This window comes from Canis lupus, chromosome 10 (assembly GCF_003254725.2).
Source record: "Canis lupus dingo isolate Sandy chromosome 10, ASM325472v2, whole genome shotgun sequence".
Classification (NCBI taxonomy): Eukaryota; Metazoa; Chordata; class Mammalia; order Carnivora; family Canidae; genus Canis; species Canis lupus.
Genome location: NC_064252.1, coordinates 55,175,555 through 55,189,592, shown reverse-complemented (window position 1 = coordinate 55,189,592; position 14,038 = coordinate 55,175,555). Strand labels below are relative to the sequence as shown.

At 36.8% G+C, this 14,038-nt stretch overlaps 1 long non-coding RNA gene across 1 annotated transcript in view; it reads left to right on the top strand.

Moving 5' to 3' along the window:
- Positions 1–9,433, top strand: part of LOC112672163 (uncharacterized) — a 37,986-nt gene extending 28,553 nt beyond the window's left edge. The window contains exon 3 of the long non-coding RNA XR_003144076.3: positions 6,498–9,433. This is a non-coding gene — a long non-coding RNA (uncharacterized LOC112672163). The remainder of the gene's footprint in view (positions 1–6,497) is intronic.
- Positions 9,434–14,038: the final 4,605 nt, after the last annotated feature.

Below are 14,038 nucleotides of genomic sequence, written 5' to 3'. Positions count from 1 at the left end.
CTAACCTTGTGTGTCAACTCCAAAATTTCCAGTCAGATCTCAGTTTTCAACTCTGTCTGGCCTTTATCCTTAACCTAAATATTAGTTTATATATTTTTTTTTCAGAAAAGAAATGGATATATAAGACTTGCATCACTGCTTACTCTTAACATTATTAAAAACAGCACAAGAGTACCTAGGACTCCAAAAATGGCAAATATTTTTTAAAGTGGAGTAAAGAAAAGCCAAGCCCACGTTTTCTTTTAAATGGGTTTTAAAACGTGACATCCTCTTTAATCATCATCATCACAATAGTAATAAATTTCGTTATTATAGGATATTTTTCAGCTTTCTGGTCGGCCTTTTCAACAGACCTGTGAGAGTAGCAAACATCTATTTTCTCTGTTTTACGGATGATGAAGACAAAGCATAGAGATCAATACAGATGACATCACTAGTCCATTGTTTTATGGTAGAGGAAAAACTAATGTTTACATTTGCTGACTCCTATGGACAACTCTCTGGAAAATAGAAGAGATGCCTTAATTTTAGGTAAAAATTACACGTAAAAGCCACACAGGCTGGAATATAACCACAGTCACTTACACAATGCTGTCTGATTCCAGCAGGTCTTTCTGTGATAACAAGAATGCTCTTTGTCTACACTGGCCAATAGGGTAATCATCAGCCTCATTTGGCAATTACACACTTGAAATGTGGCTGTTATGACTAAGACACTGGATTTGGGGGTGTGTTCAATTTTAATTAAGTTTAAAAAGTTAAATTTAACTTTGCTCTGAAGAGTAGAAGCAAAAAGGGCTGAGGGATAGGCTTTGGAACACCTATGTTCTAACAATAATTTCTAGGCATCTTCTTGCACAAAGAACCCTATTATTACCTCTGCAGAGACCTCAGGATAGAAGGGAAAGTAGTCGAGTGGCCAGAGGCCAATGAGATGAGAGCCCAAGGAACCAGATTAGAGCTCTGAACTCTGCTCTCTCTGAGAAACTGTAAGAAAATTGGAGTTCATAAGTTCTAAAGCATTTTCCAATTATAAAATTATGTCATTTTTAGCAAGGTATCCACTGGCTTCTCCCTCTCACCAATCTGTTTCTTATTTTCTTCCTGTAACATCATCCTGAGATTCTTTCTAACCTCACTGAATTAAGAAAAAACCACTTCCAATCTGCAATTTCATGTTCCCTTCTCATACGCCAATTAAGAATAATTTTCTTGTGTCATTTTCCACTGTAAAAGAGCCAGGTAGCGTACTCATCCAGGTTCTGAGATATGGCAAAAGCAATTAATTCAAAGCATGACTTTGTTCTTCCTATTTTCTTGTCCTTTCAGAGTCATGAATCACAGTTATTTGGACTTGGTACTTACACTTGCTTTGCCTTAGGATGTTCCAATCTTTTTGTTACAATGGTCTCTTCCACAGCTATGCTAAGAAATATGCTTTATGCCCTAGGCAGCTCTTTTTTTTCCTGACTTCACATTAAATGCAAAAAGGAAATAGTGATATAAAACCCCCCATTTCCTGATAAATTCTCTTTAATTCTCCACTCTTCAATTTTACTAGGGCTATTTTTCTTTCATGTATGTTTCAAATACATATCTTTTCCTTCGTAAGAATCTGGTCTGAATGACATATCTTTTTCCATCCCTAATTATCCTTTTAACTTGTTTCTATTCACTCTCAATCCATCTCTTTTCCTATCAACTTTCTTAGATTAAAAATAAAACAGTTATTCATCAATTTAAATCAGATCATTTTACTTTCCCATGCTCTTCTGCTAACATTCAGATTGAACCCAATTTAAGAAAATTTGCATCTCTTCTAGTTGAATAAATGTGCTTGGGGGTTTAGCGTAATTTTGAAGATGTTTCACTTTTTGAAAACAGATTTCCTACAAGATATCAAATCCTCTGAAACATATTTAGGGCATTAATTTTCTGAAAGTCAATATCAATCCAACTTCTATGATTTTTGTTTTTTAGAATCTTGGTCTTAAAAGTAGGAAAGAGATAATAAGTCAAGATTCAGTTCATTACTCTTGATGGTTAGGGAACAGAAAAAAAAAAAGAGTATCTAAATTTAATCCATGGAGTTTCAAAGGGTTTTAACTAGCCTTAATGCATTTCTAGTTTGGGTGACTCTGGGAGAAATCAGATGAGTTTCAGAGGTCTCCAGATCAAGGTAAGCCTAGAAAGGATCTTCAGGAGAAATTCAGACTGACTCAGATCCCCCAAGAATCTTTAGCCCAGTCTAGAGCTGACTGAGGAAAACACTCTCTGTAGACTGAAACTGGTTCTGGAGTGAGTAGGACAAGGGAGACAGCTATGCCTGAGCTTCAGCTCTCTCCACATGCCTTACTTTACCTTCCCTTTTTCTTTATGAGGAGTTCAGTCCAAAGGGCTAGGAAGCTCAGAATTCCTATGAATACTGTTTTAAGTCTGAATATTCAGCAGCTGTGTTGCTATGCCTCCCTAACCCTGTTTTAGCCTCATAGACTTCCAACTCTCAGGGATTTTCTCCATTCTCACTTATCACATTCTCTCTTGTGCTTTCTGAATAATTAAGAAACCCACATAACCTTGTCTGCTCTCAGAGTTCCACACAAAAACATTTCTTTTCTGGCAACTGTTTTACAGTATTTTCAATATGAAAAGCTTGCTACTTGTGAGGGCAGCTCTTTTTATTCTTTTCCATTCCAACTAACTCTGCTCTGCCAGCCAAAGTATTTGTATCCTTTCATTCTGCCAAGATTGTATTCCTTGGATGGTATCACCTGTATCTTCTCCATCCTCCAGACAGCCTGAGGGAGTAGCTGGCCTTTCCTACTATCTTTGGTCTAAGGAAACCTGCTGCCACCATCTCAGTGAGCAAAGGATTCTGGATCTACACTCCAGATGTCACTGTCCACTCCTTTTAGAGTTCTTTTGTACCATTCCCAACAAGCCTCATCAACCTGTTTCATCAATCATACCCAGGGGTCAAGCTTCTCAGTTGTTATTATCCCTGAAACTCCCATGATGTCTCCCTCCGCCCCTTTTTAAAGAGAGAACACAAGAGAGCAAGCAGAGGGAGGGAGAGGGGGAGCAGAGTCCTCAAGCAGACTCCCCAATGAGCAGGCAGCCCAACATGGAGCTCAATCCCAGAACTTCGAGATCATGACCTGAGTCAAAATCTAGATTCAGACACCCAACTGACTGAGCCATCCAGGTGACGCCCATCATGTCCTGCTTGTGATGTCTCCCAATCTGAGCCAATCCCCTTTGCTATCCCCACATCACTGCCAAACACTTTTTCTGGATCTCTGGTACTCCTGTTCTAAGATTACTGGATTTTAGTACATTTTCAAGATTTTTCCTGAACTTCTTGTTCATTGCCAACCCTCAACAGAAAACTTGTCCAACCGTTGGAAAACATTTCCCCTTTGAGTAAGTGAAAGCTGGTTTTCCTTTCAAGAGTTGGCAAGGCTACCTCTTTTCTCCTGTTTGATATGTAATTATTCTTCTTGTCTCTTGCCACATCTTCTGTGAGACATGGTGCTTACAGGCACAGGCTTGAGTCCAACTGCTAGGTTTTAAGTCGCAACTCTCTTTACTAGCAATAATGCCCTCTGACAATTATTTGCTGCATTCTCCCTGAGCCTTCTTGTTTTTAAGATGCTGTAAGTACCATACACACAGGGACAATTAGCCTTATGTTACAAAAATTAAATAAACTGACTTGTGCAAAGAATTTATAAGAGTCACTGATAGAAAGTAGATTGGATCCACTTTTACTGCTGAATTAAAGGTTCTGACGAGGCCTGAGATGACATAAAAACATAATTTTCTTTATGCCTAAAAATATATTTGACCTCAGAACACTTCTTCTTCTGCTCCTCCTACAATGTAACTTGTACTACATTTTCTTGAAATCCCTGTTGCTAAGAACTGACTTTGGGAAACCTGATCTTGAGTTTTAAACAAAAACAAACAAGGTAAAGCCAAAGAAAGATAAAATCACTTCAGTAATATTATGATTAATGTGGACGGATCCTAAATTAGAACTCCAACCTCCTGGTATTGAAGAATACTGAAATTTAATCCATAAAAAGGAAATTGTAAAAGGGTTAAGGGTTACGCGAGAGTTCAAGTTAGTCAATGCTGCACAAATGCTATTTCATATCAATTTCTAGGAAAGAAATCACTGAACATTGCTGGATTTCCTTTTCTAGTTTTGGTGTTTCTCCCTTTTATCTTCCAACTGACTGATTTTCACAACTGTTTCTTAGATTTACATATAGTCAGTGGACACATATTTTGTAAATGCTCAAACATTAAGTGATATTTGACAAATGCGTACACCTTTGAGTATAACCCCTATTCCTATCAGAATACGGAACCTATTGATCACTTCTACTACTTCCCAGTCAACTCTTACAACCCCAGGGAAGCAACAACAACTTTCCTGGTTTTGACCTCCTTTACTATAGCTTTGCCTCTTGCAGAGCTTCATATAAATGGAATCACTCAGTATTTACTCTGTATGTTCAGCTTCTTTCATTCAGGATAATATGAAATTGATCTATACTGTTGTGGTATCAGTACTTTATTCCCTTAGAGTGCTGAGTAGTATTCCACTGTATGAACATACCACAATCTATCTATTCTGGTGTTGTTTGTCCTTTGGATTTTCCCATTCTGAAGTCACAGCTTTAGTTGGCAAGCCTGAGTCTCTAACCCAGGAGAACAATGGTATATAGTTCCAGTCTGAGTCTGATGGCCTAAGAACCAGAAGAGCCAATGTAAATTCTAATCCAGGTCCTGGTCAAAAGGCAGGAGAAGACTGGTGTCCCAGCTTAAAGATAGGCAGAGCGAGAATTCTCCCTTGCTGAGCCTTTGTTCTAGTCAATCTTCAATGGATTGGGTGAGGGCCACCTACGTTAGGGGGGCAATCTGTTTTACTCAGGCTACCCTATTCAAAGGTTAATCTCATCCAGAAATATCCTGATGGACATATCCAGAAAAATGTTAAATCAAGTATGTGGATATCTTGTGGCCCAGTCAAGTTGACACATAAAAAAAAAAAAACCACCATCCCACCCAGTTTGGGGCCATGATGGAAAGAAATGCTCTAAAATGCTTTTGTGTTTATATGGAAATACATTTTTATTTCTCTCTAGTAATTCATAACAGTGACATTTCCCTTTTTAACTATTCTAGCAGGTACATACTACTGCTTATTCTGGTTCTAATTTTTAATTTTCATTTCCCTGATGTCAAATCTTGGTGAGCACTTTTTCATATGCGAATTGGCCATTTAGATGTGTTCCCGTGAAGTATTTCTTCCAGCCTTTACCTATTGTTTACTGGGTTATTTATCTTCTTATTGTCGAGTTTCAGAAATTGTTTTTGTATCCTATATACTAGATCATCTGACAGATATAGGTTTTGCAAATATGTTTTCTTGGCACAAGTGTTGCCTATTCATTTCTAAATGATGTCTTTTTGATGGGCACACATTTCTAATTTTGATGAAGTCTGTTTTTCAATTTTACTTTTGTGGTTGTTGCCTTTTGAATCCTGCTTCAAATCTTTGACCCCAAGTTGTAATAATATTCTTCTGTGTTTTCTTTTTCCTTTTTTTTAAATAGAGGGGTGCAGAGAGAGAGGGAGAGAGAGAACCTTAAGTAGGCTCCACACCCAGCACGGAGCTTGACTCTGGGCTTGATCTCACAACCCTGAGATCATGACCTAAGCCAAAATCAAGAGTTGGATGCTTAAATGACTGAGCCACCCAGTTTTCTTTAATGAATGTTAGAATTTAGCTTTTTAGTTTAAGACTATGATACATATCAAATTAACTTTTCTATATGGAGTGTGATAGGGGTGAAATGTCTTTTTTTCCATGTGACTATCCCATTATTTCAGTATTGGTTAAAAATTCTCCTTCCCCAATAAATTACTTTTTATTTTTGTCAAACGTCAATTGAGGTGCATATATGTGGATCAATTTATGAATTCTATATATTGTCCAATGACCTATCACTATGTCAATACCATGCTAACTGCCATCTTAATTACTGTAGCTCTATAGTAAGTCTTAAAATCAGGCTCTGTAAATTCTACCAGATAATTTCTTTTTAATTGTTTTGATTACTTGGTTATTTGTTTCCATACAAATGTTAGACTCAGCTTTGGCTTTAAACTTTTATTTAAAAACCCTTCTATGATTATGTCTGTGATTACCTTTATTTTACAGATCATTTAACTTTTATGTCTACTAGAAGAAAAGGCTATGTGTCCAGGTCACCATTGGTCAGAAGTGCAAGAACCAGTATTTTATTTGTGGTTACATGCTTTTGTGATATTTATCATCTTTTTTTGTGTGGCCCAGAATCTGAATCCCGTTCTTATTTTTGGGGAATTCCTCACATATGAGTCTTAAAAGAAAGTAGTACTGCCTTTAACTACAGATGTTGAAAATGCCAGATGCACATTTATTCATTTCCTTTGTATCACAGGTATGAGGACTCAACCCACAATGTACTACTTCTGAGCCTGGAACTGGGAGAGAGTCAGCAAACAGGAGAATGCACCACGGGGAATATACTTTGATGCAGGTGACAGGAATAGCAGCAGCAGCATCAAAGAATTTCCAAGGGCAGCAATAGCAGTATCCAGGGTTAGGCAACAAGATAAGGCAGGTCTGCAAGCTGAGTGCAGGACTTAGCAGCAGCAGTGTGTGCACCACCTGATTCTGTGGGCAGATTTCTTTGTTCTCTATAGTCCTTGTTGCTGCGTAACTCCCGTTCTGTCAATTCTTTTAAGAAATTCACGGTCTTAAGTCCACCAACATTTTTCTTGCTTAAAAATAAGGTCTGATTAAAGATTAATTTCAAGTGAGCCTATATCTCTCCGCAGTAGGGTATGTGTATGTGAGTGTAGACAAAAGAGGGCCTTCTAAGAATAAATGGAAGCTTTAAAGCCTTTTGGTGTATAAAATGCTCACATAAAACAATCCAAACTTTTTCATTCCCTTTTATGGCTCAAATCTGACCTAGCTTATGTCCAATAGGATTCTGGAAACCAGTTGTTCAGCCCAGGATACATGTATTTCTCAAAGTATACAGAACAATGTCTAAGACGTATGTGAGAATAGATAGCTTTAAAATAATTCATCACATACACGTATATACACACATTTATAAAATATATATGTAAATCTTGCAAAATTAAGGTATTTTAACCACAAATGGGTACCACTGATATCTATCTCTTCTCCATCACCATTCTCCTTGTGTGTCAGATGACTTTGGAGTAGCCCCAAGTGTTTCTAAGATTTGGTGATCAGAGTTGAGTAAGTGATAGACATAAACTTAGCTTGGGTTTAACAGAATATATTATGGGGTTTGCAGTCACTTTCTTATATTGCGAAGTTATTAGTAGTCCTCACATGATAGTTTCCATAGATCATTTCCAGGAATATTCATAGCACACACTGAGTCAACTCATCTGGTATTATGAGGTGCCAGACAAGGAGGCGCAGAGCCAGAGGTCTTTCTATGATATGAAGACACCCTATGCTGTCTAGCAACAAAAGCTGTGTTATTGGAGCAGAAAGAAAGGTTTTAAATTTAGGGACCCAGGAGCTTGCCTTCTCTGGAGAATTTTTCCACTTGTTAGATGTGTGAAACTATAAGATGACTATTCACCTGTGTTCCTCATCAATATCCAGTCAAAATTGAAATTCTCTTCTGTCAGGAATATACATATAATGCAACACAGGTGATCATAATACACCACATATTTTCTTCTTTATGATGACAATCACACAAAATAGATTTGTCAGAACTTCTGTTTTTGTAGGTCACAAACCTGTAACAGCTCTAAAAATGGCAAATAGGTCTGCATGAAGTTACAGATGAAAGAAAGTTTTCTCCCCAAATATGCCAATTAATGTAAAAAATTTTAGATTCTTAATAATGAGTTGTGAAGTTAAAAGAAATTCTTTTATACCATCAAAATTGATTTTGATTAACCATTCTAGAGAAAACACGGACTTAGCTTTCTATCTTTCTAAAAACTAATATTACAAAATTGTTTGTCATATGAAAAGGAGGATCAAAGAGTGGTGAGGCCAAAAAATGTGGGCAAAGCAGTGAAATGTGTCAGGCAGTTAAGAAATAAAGAGATTCTGATGATTGTTTGGGATTTTGTAATGTCTAGTATTTCTCAGCTTTTATTTAAAAGTTGTATTAAAGAATAATTGAAGCATAATAAAGTATCCAATGACGTGTACTCATATAACATGCTATCAGTTTTGAAGTAGTATGCATCTATAAAATAATTAACACAATAAGGATAATCAGTATTTCCATAATGCCCCAAATTTTCTTCATGGTTCTTCGTACTCCACTGTTTTCTCCCTTACAAACATTTCTTGTCAAAGTGCCACACAAATAAGTGAAATCATCTTATGGTTTTCCCACCAACTGAACACCATCAAGTGACTCTGGTAATAGACAGGTAGAGCAAAAGAGCCAGTCATCAGGGTATTGCTCAAATTCCAGACTTACAAATTCATGAGATATAATAAAATGCCTGTTGTTATAAGCCATTGTATTTTGAGGGTAGTTTATTAAATAGCGATAGAAATATAGGCTATGTGCCACTTGTGTGTCAGCCACAGGACTTACTAAGGTGCTTTGCATTATAGATAGTTGCTAAGTATTTCATTATTAGTTACACCCCCTAGAGTTATTAAGCATCAACTATATGCCAGAGACAGCACTTTGCACACATTGTCTCATCCAGTCCTGACAACATGAGTTACAAAGCAGTGCCAGTCAATTATCCATTGTCACTCAGCAATAAATACACTTTCTATAGTCTGCCCTGTCCTGTCATTCTGTGATCCAGCCACATGTCAGACTCATTTTCCAGTTAAGCACTGGTTAGATTCTATCATGAGGAGCTCCCAGAGGAAGGCTGCAACGTGGTACAAGGAAAGGATGTCCATTCTGTTGGCTACCCCTATCGGTATCAGCAACAACAGCTGTTTCCAGTCTTGAGTGTCTGAATTTCAGCAACTCTAGTACCAGCCTTAGTATTTTCCTTCAGAAGTACTAGAGAGAGCACTCATTCTGTACCATGTCCTCAATGTTCTGAGCACCTATCCTGTAGTGCTACCCTCCAAATCCTGAGGTAAGTTTTTCAAATTTGCTTCAGGCCACTCATTAACGAAATAAATACCTTAAAATTAAAGAATGCTTTGCCTCTCTTCTCAATATGGTCTGCTCTCCAAAGGAACTTCTCCCATGAGGTCGGTAGATGGTCTTTATTTGATAGCTACACTACCTGTTAAGTTTGTTTTTAGAAAGTATTTTATCAAAAAAATCTAATATGTATATGATTCCATGAAAAATACATATATAATATTTAGGGGTTGTAATTTAAATAGCACATTGTATACACAATTTTCCTCTACATTATTTTAAAAATTATCACTATTTATATAGCATAGAAACATTTCATTGTAACTGTAGACCTCCTAATGGAATATATAATAAATATGCTGGTATTAGTTCATTTTATTATTGCTATTTTTAGATGCTCTTCATTTTGCAGATCCCTTTAATAACTTGATCTTAAAAAATAATTCACTTTTTTGAGACCAATGTGCTGTTTAAATTGGAAATATATTTTGTTTTCTTTTGTTATGGAATAATTTTCTAAAAATGTTAATCAAATGTCATAACCAAAAGCTTCTAAAATGCTAAGCTTTCTTTACAGCAAAACCTATGTTCCCCCAAAGAGGATTCATCTATATAATTAATGCCTTGAGATCTTTATAGAATCTCTAAACTCATTGGCTCAGTATGGTAAGAAAAGTGTTCAACAAAAATGGAAAACTTCCCCTCTGAAGCAGACACAGTCAACTGATTGTAAAACCTAGAAAAGACACTACAACCAAACACTTTACCTACCTTCTAAAGATACTATTGAACAAAATCTATCAACTGCAAGATTCTTTCTGATACCCAATGCGGTTTCTCTTTCCAGAAGGACTGATTATAAAATAGCTTTAATTGAACACTCGTAAACAGCTTTCAACTTTGATTAATTCCTAGAAGCTGAACCTGGTAAAAGACGAATCTAGTCATAGGAAATATATTTTCTTTCATGTGGCTACTTATCTCAGTTTTCTCAGGACTATACTGGTTTCCATAGGTTTGGACTTCATAAACGTGGAATAAAGAATGAAAATCTGACCTACCACAAATTGTTTAATCCTATCATGTCAATGTGCTTTGTGTTCTCTATGCCATGGTGATGACCTACTTAACAGTTGACCAATGCCACTATTCTTACAGAGCTCAAACAAGGCTTGCTAGTTCTTTGGTAGAGCAAAGTGATTGCATTATTCAAACCAGGACATTTTAAGAGTGAAAGAGAGAGCCACTAATAATTTCACCAAGAAAATGTGGGTGGAAAAATACTTCTCAAATTAATGTAGCTAGCTTAAAAATATTAAACATACCTCTCTGTGATAAAACTCCTTTATATTGTGTGTTAATTTAGCTTAGTTAATCCTCACAAAAACACTAAGATGTACTGTAAGTAGTATTTCCATTTTACAGGTAAGAACACGGAAGATTAGAGATATTAAATAACTTGCCTAAAATTACACAACTGGTAAACAGTTCATCTGCAATGTAGACCCATTTTTTCTTATTCTTTAGCCTGTGTTTTTTCTAATACATCTACTATCACTCAAAATCTGCACCATGTCTCATCAGTGGTTAAACTGCCAGTGACCTACAGAATGATTTCAGTGATATTACATGGGAACTACTCAAAAGCTTTTCTCCCACCAGTTGGAAATGATTCCATTCACCATGTTGCTTATTCAGAATTACTGAAACTTCTTGAGTAAAGCAAAAACAACAACAAATGGAAAGAAGAAAGAATGGGTGCATCTTCTCTGAAATGGCTCAATTAAAAAATATATAATCATTCATTACCATGAGCCATCCTAAAAACTCACTACTCATGGATTCCGTATTTTCAAATTTGCCTATTTGCTAAAATTTACTTGTAACCCTAAATTCAATACATGGGGCGTGTGGGGTTATTGGTGGACATGCACAGAATGGTGGAAAATTTGTTGCCTGACGCAAAGATTTCCAGCAGCGGTCAAATAAGGCAATGCTATGCCTTATTTCAGCTCTCACATCGTAAGAACTAGTCCTTTATATGATTTATTAAATATCAATTTTTCACAATGTGTACTTTTTGTTGGTGGTTTTGCTATTTCAAATGGCCTGCAAGCAAAGTGCTGAAGTTTTGTGTAGTGTTCCTAGGTGCAAGAAGGCTGTGATATTCCTTATGGATAAAATATATGTGTTACCTAAGCTTAATTCAGGCATGCATTATAGTACTGTTGGCCCCAAGTTCAGTATTAATGTATCAATAATATATATTAAATAAAGTGTCTTTAAACAGAAACACATAAAACAAGGTTGTGTAGTTCTCAGTCTGTTGTGACCAGAGGCTCTCAGGAACTTATTTGTACATTTTCCCCTAGGTGTAATGGTTCAATATCCACTAATTCAGAGTTTGTGGTGACTTTATAGACCATGACTACCATGAATGATGAGGGTCAACCATATTTATCCATTTATTTGTTCCTCATTGTTATAAAGGAAGAGAACCAATCTTTTTCCATATTTATATTGTGCAATGAGGAGTCTGACTCCATTTTTTGATGTAAACAGCTTTTCAGTGTCACTCTTTCTTCTTCCCCTTGTGCCCCACATCTGACAATCTAGCAAGTAAGCCCAGGTTCCCCTTTTGGCACTGGTGATAGACTCAAACCATGAAAACCCCTGTTTATGCACTGTAATCTCTTAAATAGCTCCAACCCACAGCCACAGTAAGAGGCCAGACTGGCCTCCTTTCTTTGTTCTCTCAAGCCATTTGGATCTCTTTGCAAGGCCTACCCTGCTCTCTCTAGAGACTTTAATGCTGTAAGTGATAAACCTTTTTGTCACTCTTGATGAGTATGTGGTGCCCTAGGTCCTGACACCCAAAAAACCAAATTTTGGGTGAAAGGTTCATCTGCCTCTGCAGGTGATCATAATGTATTAATACACATTCATTTGTCCTTTTAATGATTTTTTAAAAAGATTTTATTTATTTATTCATGAGAGACACACAGAGAGAGGCAGAGACATAGGCAGAGGGAGAGGCAGGCTCTTCGAGAGGAGTCCAAAGACTCAATCCCAGTACTCTGGGACCACCTGAGCTAAAGGCAGACACTCAAACCCTGAGCCACCCAGGTGCCCCTGTCCTTTTGATGTTCTTGTGTAATATACCAGTTTATATATCAGGGAGATCCTAATTTTGAGGGACATAGTACATAACAGATATAATTCAGAGATTCAGAATGGCATGTGGTAAGGCAAAGCTCAAAGATAAGAGTTAGTGGTATATTTAATCCACACAATAGCAAAACATTCTGTCTCTGTAAGGCAATAAAATAATAGCTTACATTTTATTTGTTTCTATTTGCTGCCCTCTCCCTTTTCAGCGCTTGATGTCTTTCTTTGTCCTGTGAGGAACACAGGTAAAACTCAAGGCCATTTTATAGGTTGCTCAGAACAACATGAATTTATCAAAATGAGAACTTGGCAATAGCTTCCCCTCAAGACATGAAACACCCAAATCTATAGGGGTTAGAAACTAAACTCTTGATCTAAACACACGCAGGTCTTTGTAGTGCTCTTCAGGTTGTTCTTCGCATTGCTCCTTAGTCCTACACATGGATTTTACCAGGCTTGAAAACACTCACACACATACAGGGAGATATCAGCCATCCTAAAACACCTTCCAGTTTATAGGTCATCCCGACTATTAAGACAAGTCAAACACTTAGAACTCACTCCAAATCACAAAACCCACCTACCATAAGAACAGAACAGGTGCCAGAATCCAAAATGTGTGTAAAGTCTTCAATATTATCCAGAAGAATTTCAAAGTAGCTTCTATTTTCATCAAAAAAGCTGGCATATATTGCTGCTGCCATTGGAGAGGACAATTAAGGGTTTGCTAAACGAGGGGAAAAATACACTTCTCCAGATGAATAATTTAAAGCATTGGAATTAAGAGTATCATTATCCAATTTTTTTAGAAAGAAGAATTGCTCAAGCTAGATGATATTGCTCACAAAGATAACAGGAGAGGCTTCTACTGTCTTCTTCCACAGCATGGTTTGCTTCCTGGCTAATAGCATTATATTACTTTGAGCAATTACTTTGCATTTATTACTAACCTGCTTTCTGAACCATGATTCAGGTATAAATCAAAAACATTTACACACTGGATTTGAACTTAGACAGGAAGCCTGGTGTGCGTTTCTCCCTTTTCTTTCCCTCAGATTTAGATGAATAATTTAAAGGCATATTCTTCCCTGGGAGTGAAGCAAAATGTAGAGACTGCTTTTCCTTTAAAGGAACTTTGAATAAGATACTTACAGGTATGAGGTTGGGGGAGAGGTATAGAATAGATTTTTCTTTTTCTTTTTCCTGTAGATTATAGGAAGTGAAAATTATGGAGAGTTCCATATATTTTCAAAACTATAGTTTCAACTATAGAAGCTATAATATTTATATTTTTTGAAGTTGAATGTATTATAGGTCAAAAGACTGTGGCCATGTCCAAATGTCCCTAGATCTACATCAGTGGTGCCCTGATGTTAGTTATCTAGTGGCTCTATGCTCCAGGGGAAACTGAGTTATTTTTCAACAATCATAGTATTACCATTCCTTTTGCTAGTGATGTTGCACAAGGGATATAATTTAGCTATAAGACATTAGGTGCAAACTTCTGGGGAGTTCTGGGAAATTTTACTCTTAAAAGTGATCAGAAGAAAAGAGCCTCCTTTCCAACTTTTCACATTGGTGTATGGGGATGAAAGCCTTGGAAACCTACATCAACTTTACGGTTGGGAAGACAGTCTGAAGACAAAAAGCAGGTCTGGGAAGATGGTTAAGTAGAAAAT